The sequence below is a fragment of the Bos grunniens genome, chromosome 28 (genome assembly GCF_055505025.1).
Source record: "Bos grunniens cultivar Pamir isolate PY7600 chromosome 28, Bosgru_T2T1.0, whole genome shotgun sequence".
Taxonomy (NCBI): Eukaryota; Metazoa; Chordata; class Mammalia; order Artiodactyla; family Bovidae; genus Bos; species Bos grunniens.
In genome coordinates, this window is record NC_141192.1 from 31,446,464 (window position 1) to 31,461,847 (window position 15,384).

At 37.8% G+C, this 15,384-nt stretch overlaps 1 protein-coding gene across 40 annotated transcripts in view; it reads left to right on the top strand.

Annotated features, from left to right (window-relative positions):
- Window positions 1-15,384, top strand: part of LOC147343090 (uncharacterized) — a 466,920-nt gene that overhangs the window by 18,694 nt on the left and 432,842 nt on the right. The window lies entirely within an intron of this gene.

Genomic DNA, 15,384 nt, shown 5'->3' on the forward strand with positions numbered 1-15,384 from the left:
GTATCAGATGTATAGCAAAGTGATTCAGTTATACATATATCCATTCTTTTTCAGATTCTTTTCTCTTACAGAGTATTGAGTAGAATCCCCTGTGTTATATAATACATCCTTGTTGTTTATTTGTTTTATATATAGTAGTGTGTATGTGTTAATCCTAAACTTCTAATTTATCCCTCCTCTCCAGTTTTTCCCTTTGGTAAACCTAAGTTGTTGTTGTTGTTTTGAAGCCTGTTTCTGTTTTGTAAGTAAGTTAATTTGTATCATATTTTTAGATTCCACATATGCATGATAGTTATGTGATATTTGACTTTCTCTGACTTACTTCAGTTAGAATGATCATCTCTCTAGGTTCATCCATGTAGCAAATGGTATTATTTCATTCTTTTATGGCTGAGTAATACTCTGTTGTATCAACATGTATGTCCCACATCTACTTTATTCATTCCTCTGTAGATGGGCATTTAGGTTGCTTCTATGTCTTGGTTATTGTAAATAGTGCTGCAGTGAATGTTGGGGTGCATGTATCCTTTCGGATTATGGTTTTCTCTGGATATTTGCCCAGAAGCGGGATTGCTGGACCGTATGATAGCTCTATTTTTAGTTTTTTTATGGAACCTCCATACTGTTCTGCATAGTGACTGTACCAATTTACATTCCCACTAGTGTATGAGAGTTCCCTTTTCTCTACACCCTTTCTAGTATTTGTTGTTTGTCGACTTTTTTTTTTTTTATTCTTCCAATTTTATTTTATTTTTAAACTTTACATAATTGTATTAGTTTTGCCAAATATCAAAATGAATCCGCCACAGGTATACATGTGTTCCCCATCCCGAACCCTCCTCCCTCCTCCCTCCCCATACCATCCCTCTGGGCCGTCCCAGTGCACCAGCCCCAAGCATCCAGCATCATGCATCGAACCTGGACTGGCAACTCGTTTCCTACATGATATTTTACATGTTTCATTGCCATTCTCCCAAATCTTCCCACCCTCTCCCTCTCCCACAGAGTCCATAAGACTGTTCTATACATCAGTGTCTCTTTTGCTGTCTCGTACACCGGGTTATTGTTACCATCTTTCTAAATTCCATATATATGCGTTAGTATACTGTATTTATGTTTTTCCTTCTGGCTTACTTCACTCTGTATAATAGGCTCCAGTTTCATCCACCTCATTAGAACTGATTCAAATGTATTCTTTTTAATGGCTGAGTAATACTCCATTGTGTATATGTACCACAGCTTTCTTATCCATTCATCTGCTGATGGACATCTAGGTTGCTTCCATGTCTTGGCTATTATAAACAGTGCTGCGATGAACATTGGGGTACACTTGTCTCTTTCCCTTCTGGTTTCCTCAGTGTGTATGCCTAGCAGTGGGGTTGCTGGATCATAAGGCAGTTCTATTTCCAGTTTTTTAAGGAATCTCCACACTGTTCTCCATAGTGGCTGTACTAGTTTGCATTCCCACCAACAGTGTAGGAGGGTTCCCTTTTCTCCACACCCTCTCCAGCATTTATTATTTGTAGACTTTTGGATCGCAGCCATTCTGACTGGTGTGAAATGGTACCTCATAGTGGTTTTGATTTGCATTTCTCTGATAATGAGTGATGTTGAGCATCTTTTCATGTGTTTGTTAGCCATCTGTATGTCTTTTTACAAAGGAGGCAAGAATATACAATGGATTAAAGACAATCTCTTTAACAAGTGGTGCTGGGAAATCTGGTCAACCACTTGTAAAAGAATGAAACTGGACCACTTTCTAACACCATACACAAAAATAAACTCAAAATGGATTAAAGATCTAAATGTAAGACCAGAAACTATAAAACTCCTAGAGGAGAACATAGGCAAAACACTCTCCGACATACATCACAGCAGGATCCTCTATGACCCACCTCCCAGAATATTGGAAATAAAAGCAAAAATAAACAAATGGGACCTAATTAACCTTAAAAGCTTCTGCACATCAAAGGAAACTATTAGCAAGGTGAAAAGACAGCCTTCAGAATGGGAGAAAATAATAGCAAATGAAGCAACTGACAGACAACTAATCTGTTTGTCGACTTTTTGATGATGGCTGTTCTGACTGGTGTGAGGTGATATCACATTATAGCTTTTGATTTGCATTTCTCTAGTAATTAGTGGTGTTCAGCATCTTTTCTGGAGAAGGCAATGGAACCCCACTCCAGTACTCTTGCCTGGAAAATCCCATGGAAGGAGGAGCCTGGAAGGCTGGAGTCCATGGGGTCGCTAAGAGTTGGACACGACTGAACGACTTCCCTTTCACTTTTCACTTTCATGCATTGGAGAAGGAAGTGGCAACCCACTCCAGTGTTCTTGCCTAGAGAATCCCAGGGACGGGGGAGCCTGGTGGGCTGCCGTCTATGGGGTCGGACAGAGTCGGACATGAATGAAGTGTCTTAGCAGCAGCAGCATCTTTTCATGTGTTTTTTGGCCCTCTGTATGTCTTCTCTGGAGACTTGTCTATTTAGAACTTCTGGCCCATATTTTGATTGCTTTTTTGATGTTAAGATGCTTGTATATTTTGGAGATTAATCCCTTTTCAGCTGCTTCATTTGCAAATATTTTCTCCCTTTCTGTGGCTTGTGCTTATGGTTTGTTCATGGTTTCCTTTACTGTGAAAAAGCTTTTAATTAGGTCCCATTTGTTTATTTTTATTTTCATTACTCTAGGTGGTGGATCCAAAAAGTTATTACTGTGATATGTGTCAAAGAGTGTTTTACCTGTGTTTTTCTCTAAAAGTTTTTTTGTATCTGGCCTTACAGTTAAGTCTTGAATACATTTTGAGGTTATTTTATATGTGGTGTTAGAGAATGTTCTAGTTTGAGTTGTTTTTTAAAGCTGACTTAAATGGTTTCGGTATCATATAATAATGGCAGGCAACATTTTCTGAGAATTTATAGCCACTGTTCTAAATACTTTATATGTATTAATTATTTTAATACTCATAACAATCCTTGAAGTGGATACTGTTTTTGTCCACATTTTGTAGATGAGGAAAATGGACACAGAGGTTAAATACTTGCTCAAGGTACCAGAGCTTGAATCTGAACTGAGATAGTTTGGCTTCATGCATAATCTTTATATTTGCACACATTTACAGGCAGAGAAAGGGAAAGAAAGGGAGAAAGAGTATGTGTATATGCTCAGATTCAGTGTTTTCAGTTCTTAATTAAGAAATACTGGATACAATTTCATAACTTACTACCATAATTGAAATTTTCATAGAGAAAGCAGACTTTCCTTTTCACACTTTCCTTACCCACTGAGGAAATACATAGTCATTTTCAACCTGTTTTAGCATTACTTAATGTTTCATATTGTGGTCTGTTGGCAACTTCTCTCTTCCTTCCTTCTTTCTCTTTTTTTGCTGATGGCAGTGATGGTGCACTAGAGACGTGGGAGTGGCTAAAAGTTAGAAAAATTGCATCTCCTGCATCCCCAGCTTCATCAGTCATAATTTGTGAAACATATTTACTTGTTTTTAAAATAGAATGAATTTTTATTTTGTTTATAAAGGAGACACCTATGTGCAAATTCTTCAAGTGATAGAGGAAACTCCACATGTGATCTGTGATTCTAAGACAGTCTAAATTACCTCTTCAATTGTCTTCAGACAAAATTAATAGATTCTGGAACCTGATATTGCCCTTGGGATTATCTACAACAGACTTGCTGAAAATACAGAATGAATTAGAATTAAAATACTCTTTAAAATAGCAAATTGGAATCTTTAGGCTCATAAGTAATTTCTTTGATGATGTTTACTTAATTACTATCCTTGCTGTACCTGTTCAAGAAATGATGAGCCATCTATCTTTAGAAATATTCATTTTAAGCTATTTGCATACATAGAAGGTAACTAAGGAAAAGAAAACAGAACAGCAACCTGATCATAATCCTATATAATTTTTGATGCAAAATAGAAATGTAACTTGATCACATAATCACTTGAAATTTTCTATGTATAGAAGCATTAGATTTAAACTTTTGAGATGCATACAGCAGTGTGCTGCTAAATTGGCTATACAAAGCTTTGATTTGTCATTTGTAGCATTTGACTAGTTTTGTGATACAAATACTCTTATATGGATTGATTTCAATCTGCTAATGGTTTAGCAACTGCCTTGCAAAATTTATGAAAATTTAGTACTCAGCTCTCACATACAACTAAATGCATAATTATAGGTCTTGATTACTTAGTCCCAATAATAACAACTGCAGTAGCCTGACTATGTTATGGCCCCGTGCTTCACCTCTCTTATAGCCACATCCTTTGCCACGTGGGCTTGTAACATGCTTCCACCAATATTCTAGGACCAGCCAAGTGACTTGCTTTGGCTGATGGGATGTTATCAGTCATAATATAAGTGGAAGCTTGAAAAAGACCACATTTCCACTCTTTCTCTTGAACGTCTGCTGTTACTATTAGAACATATTCAATCTAGCAAAGCCAAATTTTCCTACCTTGAAACTAATACCATCCTAAATCAATTGACATCTAGCCAATCCCAAGACTTATGAGTGAGCCCAGCCAAAATCAGAAATCTGTTTACCTGACCTGTTGAGTACAGATGCATGAACAAGTCCCGCCCAAGTATGTGGAACAATAGGGACATGGTAGATAAATACATTTAAAAAAGGTTATCACTGAGATTTTGTGTTTATTGTATAGCATTGCTTTATTAATAGATAACTGTTACAGTGATGCTATGATTTGGCAAGCTTTAATTAGAAAGAAAAGAATTTATACAGGAGATGATATGGTTGTGAAAAGAGATTAGTGAAACCTAGGCCTACGACTTGTAAGTGAATGACCCTGAGAAATTTATTCATCCTATTTATATCTAAGTTTTCTCATTTAAAAATTATAGATAACTAGCCTTGCAGGGTTATTGTGAAAATTAAATATATATCAGTGACAAGCTGGTTTTAGAAAAGGCATAGGAACCAGAGATCAAATTGCCAACATCTGTTGGATCATCGAAAAAGCAAGAGAGTTCCAGAAAAACATCGATTTCTGCTTTATTGACTATGCCAAAGCCTTTGACTGGGTGGATCACAATAAACTGTGGAAAATTCTGAAAGAGATGGGAATACCAGACCACCTGAACTTCCTCTTGAGAAACCTATATGCAGGTCAAGAAGCAACAGTTAGAACTGGATATGGAACAACAGACTGGTTCCAAATAGGAAAAGGAGTACATCAAGGCTGTATGTTGTCACCCTGCTTATTTAACTTATATGCAAAATACATCATGAGAAACACTGGGCTGGAAGAAGCACAAGCTGGAATCAAGATTGCCAGGAGAAATATCAATAACCTCAGATATGCAGATGACACCACCCTTATGGCAGAAAGTGAAGAGGAACTAAAAAGCCTCTTGATGAAAGTGAAAGTGGAGAGTGAAAAAGTTGGCTTACAACTCAACATTCAGAAAACGAAGATCATGGCATCTGGTCCCATCACTTCATGGCAAATAGATGGGGAAACAGTAGAAACAGTGGCTGACTTTATTTTTCTGGGCTCCAAAATCACTGCAGATGGTAACTGCAGCCATGAAATTAAAAGAGGCTTACTCCTTGGAAGGAAAGTTATGACCAACCTAGATATTAAAAAGCAGAGACATTACTTTGCCAACAAAGGTCCGTCTAGTCAAGGCTGTGGTTTTTCCAGTAGTCATGTATGGGTGTGAGAGTTGGACCGTGAAGAAGGCTGAGCGCTGAAGAATTGATGGTTTTGAACTGTGGTGTTGGAGAAGACTCTTGACAGTCCCTTGGACTGCAAGGAGATCCAACTAGTCCATTCTAGAGGAGATCAGCCCTGGGTGTTCTTTAGAAGGAATGATGCTAAACCTGAAACTCCAGTACTTTGGCCACCTCATGCGAAGAGTTGACTCATTGGAAAAGACTCTGATGCCGGGAGGGATTGGGGGCAGGAGGAGAAGGGGACGACAGAGGATGAGATGGCTGGATGGCATCACCAACTCGATGGACGTGAGTTTGAGTGAACTCCAGGAGTTGGTGATGGACAGGGAGGCCTGGCATGCTGCGATTCATGGGGTCGCAAAGAGTCGGACACGACTGAGTGACTGAACTGAACTGAAGAGCACAGATCTGGAATCTGACTGCCTGGGGTTGATTCCCAGCCCCTCTATTTTAATACTTGAAAGCATTTATAATTGTGTAGTTTTCACTTAGATCACATACTGTAAGAGCTATCTAAACTAGAATTTAACAAAATAAGGTACCTGGCATACTGTAGATATTCGTTAAATGTAAGAGTCATGTAATACAGTTATTTGTTTACAAACAAAAATGGAGGTTGATATTCTGGTAAAATTAGTAATATTTAGTTATATTTAAGGGTTAGCAGAGATTATCTGGAAGTGGAGCAGAGTGGCCAAGCAAGGTTAGAGCAGTTTTTGTAGGAGTCCTTTTTATCTCCAGAAAACTCCAAATCATTACTCTTTCGGTTTCCAAGGGGAAAATTTCAACTTGGGATCCATAAGTGTAAATTTAGGGGATGTATTTAAATTACTAGCAGAGATACAATGTTTTTGCTTTTCTGTCTAGCATAATTATTCAGGCTAGCTTCCTGATAAGGATGAAATTGAGGAATGCCTGTTGACACTGGTTTACATGTTAGGACCAAGACTTCTTAGATAAGATGGGAAAAAGTCAGAAAGAAAAAAAATTCAAGGAGATAAAAAGTGATCAAAATCAGTGCCAAGAGGTTAGCATGGAGTAGAGCCTGCCACAGAATAGAAAGAGGGGTAGAAATGCAATATAGTTAATTGGGAATTTGTACATACTGAAGATGACTCAACATTCCTTGCATCAGAGACCAAGAAAAGGAGGGCCATGGGCAATAACAGCTGTTTGGAATAAAGTTATAACTTCTTGGAGGAAGAGAAAAATATGGTAGTATGCAGCTCCTTAATGGAAAGTGGAATGAGATAGGCATATCTAGGTCTGAAGTTGAATTGTCATTTGGAATGTGTGCTCCCTTCCTGGAGTAAGCACCTAAGATGCATGAGCCAGCTTGCCAAGATACGTGAAACCTACCAACTGCTCTCTGTGGAGACAGATTTTCATAGGAGGATTGAGGGAGCCAGAAGAAACTGGAACATAAGACTTAGTGACTTGGAGATTTGGGAACGGAATCTGAAAGACTAAAGGGAGCACAGATGGATTTAGATCTCAAGTTGGAGGTTGTGACTTTGGCACAAGAAACAGAATGTGAAAGTTAAATACTGCTTATGCAGATGCTGTTAGAAAATAGGGTTTTATTTTCCTTATGATGATATGCTATATGATGGATTCTTGATTAGGTGTAGGATGGTAGGCAGGGAAAGACTAGAAAGAGCCTGCATGATTTTAACGTGGTTCGGGAAGATCAAATTTGAGGAAGAAAATATATGAAAAAAAACTATAAAATCTAACACTTTGGTAAATATCAAGCATACTCCATATCTAGTAGTTCTTACTGGAAAATAATAAAGGTGAGAGTTGGGAACAAGGCTAGTTAAGATGTCCCATGTTTCCAGATTTAATAGGTGCTCAATAACTATAGTTATTAATGTAAATGTATATAAAGGGCTTCAAAAAACTTTTAAAATAATGCCTATTTTTAAAGGCCTATCCAAAAGTGAATCTAAACATTAAACTCAGGGAAGAAAGCAGTCTCATAAATGTCAAGATTTGGTGAGACTGAGTTTATGACTAGAACATTGAGATTGTTAGGAGAGCCATCTACCATGGGCCATGAAGATTGGTATACTTTCTGCCTTGGTATGGCAAGAATGCAAGACCCTGACTGCATTTTGCTTGGGCCATTGCTCAGTTTTGTGTTTGCGGTGAACAACCTTGAGGGATGAGGTGATGTATTTTCTTCATACAGAGAACAAGTTTACTACTATAAAAGTAGTAAATTCCCCAAGCTCAGTGTTCCTTTCTTGAAATGTAGCCCACTGTTTATGAAGACATCCATTAGGCCCACTTATATTATTCCTGTGGGATTTGGAAGGGCATGGTGAGCCAAAGCAAACCAATGGGAAGTTATGGTTACTGTTTTGTCATGAGTAATAAAGTCCTTTGTCTCTGATCTGTGATCCAGGAATCTTATGTCTTCTGCTGGTACTTGTGAAACAGTATCAGATAAACTTATTAGCCTGTTAGCAGGGAAAAAATCTTGGGGATTTTGTACCTTTTTGAGAGTAATAGTAATAGAATATATCATCTTCATAAGAAGCAGTTCTGATAGTAGGATGGAACAGTGATATCAAAAAGAAGTTACTGAGCATATATTCCTGAGTAATTTTGTTCAATCTAGTCCTGAAAACTATCAATGGAGTGAGGTTCTTTCAAATGTTAGTAGTACCCTTTTGCTGTATGATATTTTCCTGAAATTCTGTCTTCGGTGATTTATATTTTTCAGTGGAGTCTTGCTAAATTATATTCAGCTCTGCCTATTCTATTTGGGTAAAATTGAATTTTAACATCTGGTTCTTGATTTTATAATCTTTAGTCAAACTCTTAAAAAAAAAAATAAAGGCTTCCCTTGTGGCTCAGGTGGTAAAGAATCCGCCTGCAATGTGGAAGACCTGAGTTTGATCCCTGGGTTGGGGAGATCCCCTGAAGAAAGGAAAGGCTATCCACTCCAGTATTCTGGCCTAGAGAATTCCATGGACTATACAGTCCATGGGGTCGCAAAGAGTCAGACACGACTGAGCGACTTTCACTTGACAATACTTAAAAAGAACTACAGTGACTTTTGTCACTTATTTGTAATAAAATTTAAATCATAGTAATAAACTATAGAATGATGCTCACATTATAATAAATTAAAAAGCCTACAAACTTGTGTATACCATTAACTTCCAAATGACAAATATGTGTCTGCTTATTGATATAGTGTAACTTGGAATGATACATATCAAAATGTCATAGTGATGGGATTCAGTATGGGTTTAATACTTTGCATTTTTCAAACTTCTATAATAAAGGTGTTACTTTATAATCATGGGATTTCTTTAAATTATTAAATCATTATAATCCATCCTTGAAACATTTCTAGTTAATGTATATGACATATGGCATGTAAAGTAAAAAAGAAACTTCTAGGAGCTAAAACTCAAAATATATAAGGAACTCATACAACTCAATGACAAAAAAAAAAAAAAAAGGTTTAAAAAATGGGCAAAGGGTCTGAATAAGCATTTTTCCAAAGAAGATATAATACAGATGGCCAACAGATGCCTTAAAAGATGTTCAACATCACTCTTAGGGAAATACAAATCAGAGCTACAGTGAGGTATCACCTCATACCTGTTAGAATAGTTAATATTGAAAAGACAAATAGTAAATGTTGAAGAGGATGTGAAGAAAAAACTCTTAGGCACCGTTTTTTGATACTGTAAATTGATGCAGCCAGTATGGGAAACAATATGGTGATTCCTCAAAAAATTAAGAATAGAACTACCATCAGTTCAGTTCAGTCGCTCAGCCATGTCTGACTCTTTGCAACCCCATGGACTGCAGCACACCAGGCTTCCCTGTCCTTTACTATCTCCCAGATTTTTCTCAAACTCATGCTCATTGAATTGGTGATGCCATCCAACCATCTAATCCTCTGTCGTCCCCTTCTCCTCCCGCCCTTCAATCTTTCCTACCGTCATGGTCATTTCCAGTGAGTCGGTTCTTTGCATCAGGTGGCCAAAGTATTGGAGCTTCAGCATCAGTCCTTCCAAGGAATATTCAGGGTTGATTTCCTTTAGGAAAATCAAGGATCTCCTTGCAGTTCAGGGGACTCTAAGAGTCTTCTCCAACACCACTGTTCAAAAGCATCAGTTCTTTGATGCTCAGCTTTCTTTATAGTCCCACTCTCACATCCATACATGACTATCCATACAGAACTACCATATGGCCCAGCTATTTCACTTCTGGGTATTTATCTGAAGAACATTAAAATAGTAATTTGAAAAGATATATTAATCCCTGTGTTAATCACAGCATGTTTTGGGTTGGCCAAAACATTCATTTGGATTTTTCTGTAACATCTTATGGAAAAACCCAAATATTTTGGCTAATTCCATATCTCCACATTTATTATTATATACATCTTGTCTCTCTATTTTCTTGTATTGTAAATTATTGCTAATTTACTTTGGAAGAGGTAGGATGTAAATAAATAATTGAAAAGTTTATGTTTTTTTGGTTTTTTTTTGCAAATCTGTGTATTTTTAAATGAAAGCCCAGAACAGAATCATGTATAGACAATAAAATTGCAAACAGAAATTTCTCATTGTGAGAAATTAAGTGTAGGGTTAAGCAATGCTATAAGTTGAATGATGTCTACCCTAAGAATTCATATGTTGAAGTCATAACCCCCAGTACCTCAAAATGTAATGTTATTTAAAAATAGGGTCTTTGTAGATGTGATCAAGTTAAGGTTATTTGAATGAGCTCCACTCTGTTACGAATTTTGTCCTTATAAATTTGGACACAGAGATAGACATGCACACAGTAAATATTGTGTGAATGGTTTATAATGTGTGGCTATGACTCATTGAGATAGGGATGATTACGTAGAAGTAGTATCAGGATAATCAGAAGAAATTAAGTGTCACAGCCACCATGGGAAGATTATTTCAAGAAATAGGTTGTGAACAAGAGCATCAAATTATGGGGTATTAAAAAGAGGCAGTGATAAATAGGGAAAAAGGTACATTCAGTCTTTGGAAGTATAAAGCACCAAGTTTAAATGTTATATTCACCACCTACTAACTCTGAAAGCTGTGACAGTCATGTTACCTCACTAAAACTCATATTTTTTCACTTATAGGGAAAGTGAAAGTTACTCAGTCATGTGCGACTCTTTGCCACCCCCATGGACTATACAGTCCATGAAATTCTCTAGGCCAGAATACGTGAGTGAATAGCCTTCCCCTTCTCCAGGGGATCTTCTCAACCCAGGGATCAAACCCAGGTCTTCCGCATTGCAGGCAGATTCTTTACCAGCTGAGCCACAAGGGAAGCCCAAGAATACCGGAGTGGGTAGCCTATCCCTTCTCCAGGGATCTTCCTGACCCAGGAATCGAACCGGGGTCTCCTGCAATGCAGGCAGATTCTTTACCAACTGAGCTATCAGGGAAGCCTGATATATAAAGAAGAGGTAATAAGAGTTTTTCTTAAGTTTTGTTGTAAATTATGAGCAACCAGACACCAGTGGGCTTCCCTGGTGGCTCAGATGGTAAAGAATCTACCTGCAGTGTGGGAGACCTGGGTTCAGTCTCTGGGTCGGGAAGATCCCCTGGAGAAGGGAATGACAACCTACTCCAATATTCTTGCCTAGAGAATTCCATGGACAGAGGAGCCTAGTGGGCTATAGTCCATGGGGGTCACAAAGAGCAGGACACAAATGAGTGATTAACACTAACTTTTCACTTCCATGCACAAATACGCTTGTGATATACACATACCCACACAAATATACATGAAAGGCTTAGCAGAAATAGGTGCTTAACAGTGGCTTTTATCACTGCTATATGACAATAAATGAAGAAAAATGATCAGAAGTAAAAATTAGTAAAAGGATAGATTTTCTATTCTTAACAATAGGCAGTCTCTAAACGAATGCTTATTATGCGCCAGGTACTGTTTTCAGAACTTGCATATATTAACTTATTTAATTCTGCTGATAGTCTTTTGTAGTAGATACTATGTTAATTCACATTTGACAGATGGAAAAAGCAGATACAAAGCAAGTTATTTGTTCAGCTTCACACAGATCATGAGTATAAGAAACAGGATTTGAAGCCAAGTTATCTAACTCTGGTGTCCATGGTTTTCAATATTATGCCGCACTTTATCTCTTTTAGAATCAGTGGTGTGCTATCAGCCAGTTATTTAGTCTGTGATCGGTTCAGTTCAGTCGCTCAGTCGTGTCTGACTCTTTGCGACCCCATGAATCACAGCACGCCAGGCCTCCCTGTCCATCACCAACTCCCAGAATTCATTCAGACTCACGTCCATGGAGTCAGTGATGCCATCCAGCCATCTCATCCTCTGTCATCCCCTTCTCCTCCTGTCCCCAATCCCTCCCAGCATCAGAGTCTTTTCCAATGAGTCAACTCTTCGCATGAGGTGGCCAAAGTACTGGAGTTTCAGCCTTAGCATCAGCCCTTCCAAAGAAACCGCAGGGCTGATCTCCTACAGAATGGACTGGTTGGATCTCCTTGCAGTCCAAGGGACTCTCAAGAGTGTTCTCCAACACCACAGTTCAAAAGCATCAATTCTTCGGCGCTCAGCTTTCTTCACAGTCCAACTCTCACATCCATACATGACCGCTGGAAAAACCATAGCCTTGACTAGACAGACCTTTGTTGGCAAAGTAATGTCTCTGCTTTTCTTTCTTTCTTTCTTTTTTTTTGTGTGTGCTTCTGTAGTTTTAAATTATTTTTTTAATTTAATTTTATTTTTTAACTTTACAATATTGTATTGGTTTTGCCATATATCTGCTTTTCAATATGCTATCTAGGTTGGTCATAACTTTCCTTCCAAGAAGTAAGTGTCTTTTAATTTCATGGCTGCAGTCACCATGACTGTGACTGCAGCCACACTCTGTGATAGCACATCTATATTCCTTTTCTAGTGATTATAGCAAATCTATATATCACAGCTAGTCTGTGATAGCAAATCTATATTCCTTTTCTAGTGATTATAGAATTTCTAAACACTGAGTTGTTTCAGTTAAGGCAATTTTGGAAAATAGTTTCCTACCAAACAGCACCTTCTGTATTACATATTCTTGGCTGGGAGAGCATTCTTAATAAATACTTTGCCTTCTCAGGGATTGATTTAATACAGAATTTGGTTTTGGATTCTAGAGTAAGAAAACTAGAAGGCGTGTCCTGTGCATTGCTAAGTCACGTCCAATGCTTTGCAGCCCCATGAAATGCAACCTTCCAGGTTCCTTCTGCCCATGGGATTTCCCAGACAAGAATACTGGAGTGGCTTACCATTTCCTTCTCCAGGGTATCGTGCCAACGTAGGGATCAACCTGTGTCTCCTGCATTGGCAGATGGGTTATTTACCACTAAGCCCCCAGGGAAGCCTGAAGATGTGTTCTACCAATAATTAAATACTTGATAACAGGCTCATGAAATTTGGTGAATTTTTATTTTTGACATTATGGCCTGCTAAGTCATCTATACATTTTTTGTTAGCAATAGAGTGTTTTCAGTTCATAACAGCTCACAAGAACTAATTAGTAAATTTTTAGGAATTTTGCAAGCTGGTTGCTAAAAACAGCCATTATTAAAAATTCAATTATATAAATATACAAATAAAGTATGCACAGTGGTTATAAATACTCAAAACACATCATTGCAATGCATTTTACTATTATTTGTGGTTTTTAGTTTATTGACATCTATTTCATCTGTCAGGAGGGAGCACCATGAAACAGTATGGTGTGACACGTCTCTTCTAAACTCTGTGTTCAGTAATGTCAGGTTGGTACTTTGAAACTGACCATAGTGGGAGCATTTATTTCACAGAAATCAGGTAACTTGTGCTACAAATCAGGAATCTACCTACTTTTCCCCAGCTAGTTGTTAAAACATTTATCAGCACACCAGTGCAAAGCTAACCAACTGTCACTCTGAGCCACTGCTAATCCTGCACCCTAGCACCATCACTCAAACTATCATTTGTAGGATTTCACAGACGTATTTAAAACATGATTCGCCAGTAGTTGGTGTTTTTATTTTTGTATTTTATTTTAGTTTATTATTATTATTATTTTACTTTATAATATTGTATTGGTTTTGCCATACATCAACATGCATCCGCCACAGGTGTACACGTGTTCCCCATCGTGAACCCCTCTCCCACCTCCCTCCCCATACCATCCCTCTGGGTCATCCCAGTGCACCAGCCCCAAGCTTCCTGTATCCTGCATCGAACCTGGACTGGCGATTCGTTTCTTATATGATATTATACATGTTTTAATGCCATTCTCCCAAATCATCCCCCCCACCCCCTCTTGAGAGTAACATTACTTAATGAGGATTTCTGTGTCAGCTCAGGGATCCCAGATAATCATTAAATTGCCCATGTTACATTCTTTCGAATCCAGGGAGATATAGTGTATTCTCTTGTTTTGAGAAACTAATCTTCAAAATTTTGACTTCCTAAAACTTTTGCCTGGAAAATCCTATGGACAGAGGACCCTGGTGAGCTACAGTCCATGAAATGACAGAGTCAGACATGACTTAGCGACTAAACAACAACAGCAAAACTACTGCCATTGCTATTCTTTGATCTTTCTTTTCCTTGTATTAATAAATAAAAAACCGTTTTTGATCATTGTGCTCATTTCTTCTCAACTCGACTATTTTCTGACCAATTCCCACCTCATCCTGTGTCAAAGAGGGCATGATGATAAAGAGATAGAAATGGTGAAAAGTCTCTTTGAAAATCAGAGTGAAGCTAAATTTAGAAAGAGGGAAACTATAAGGCAAAAGGAAGGAGATGCAGTGTTGCCTAATGGTTGAGGGTATAGGCTCTGAAACCAGACTGATGGGATCCAAATTCCAGCTCTGCCAGTTACTACTGTGAGACTTTGAGCAAGTTATTTAACCTCTCTGCTTTAGTTTCTACCTCTGTAAAATGGATAATAATTGAATCCATTTCATATCGCTGTTATGCAATAATGAGTGTAAAATGTACAAGTAACATGGTACCTGATAGATATTATGTAAGTATTTGTAGCTATTCCCTCTTTGTATCAAAAGAGAGGGATTTTCTCCTCAAAGCAACAGAAAAGTGGCTGTCTCATTTCTTACACTTTCTCAGTCAAGACTTTTCTTTTATTTAATAGTATCTAAAGTCGCTTATATATTCATTCTACACAAAAATGTAAACTTTGGGGCAAGTGTGTCCTAAACTGTTATTTGCCACTTTTTAAATATGCACATATTGTGCAAGCTTTTGGCAGTTGAAAAATGAACAAACATAATGGAACTGGCAAATTTATTCAGTCTATTTGAATGTGCCGCATACAAATCAATTGTGCAGTGACCTATTTGAATCATTGAGAGAGCCTGCTAGATAATGTCCTATGCAAGCAGGTGGGTCTTTGGCCATATGTAGACAAAGCCCCCTTGGGATGACCTACTTGGGATCAAAACCCCAAAGGGCACATTGCTCTGAGGTATATAGTGCTTATATATTTTTAAATGCCATTAAAGAACTATGAGTCTTTATTTAATAGATACTGCATAATTAAATATACAGGATCCCAGTGGAGTTGTCCCTATTTTTTTTTTACATTTCTCTATTATCTCATGACTCAGA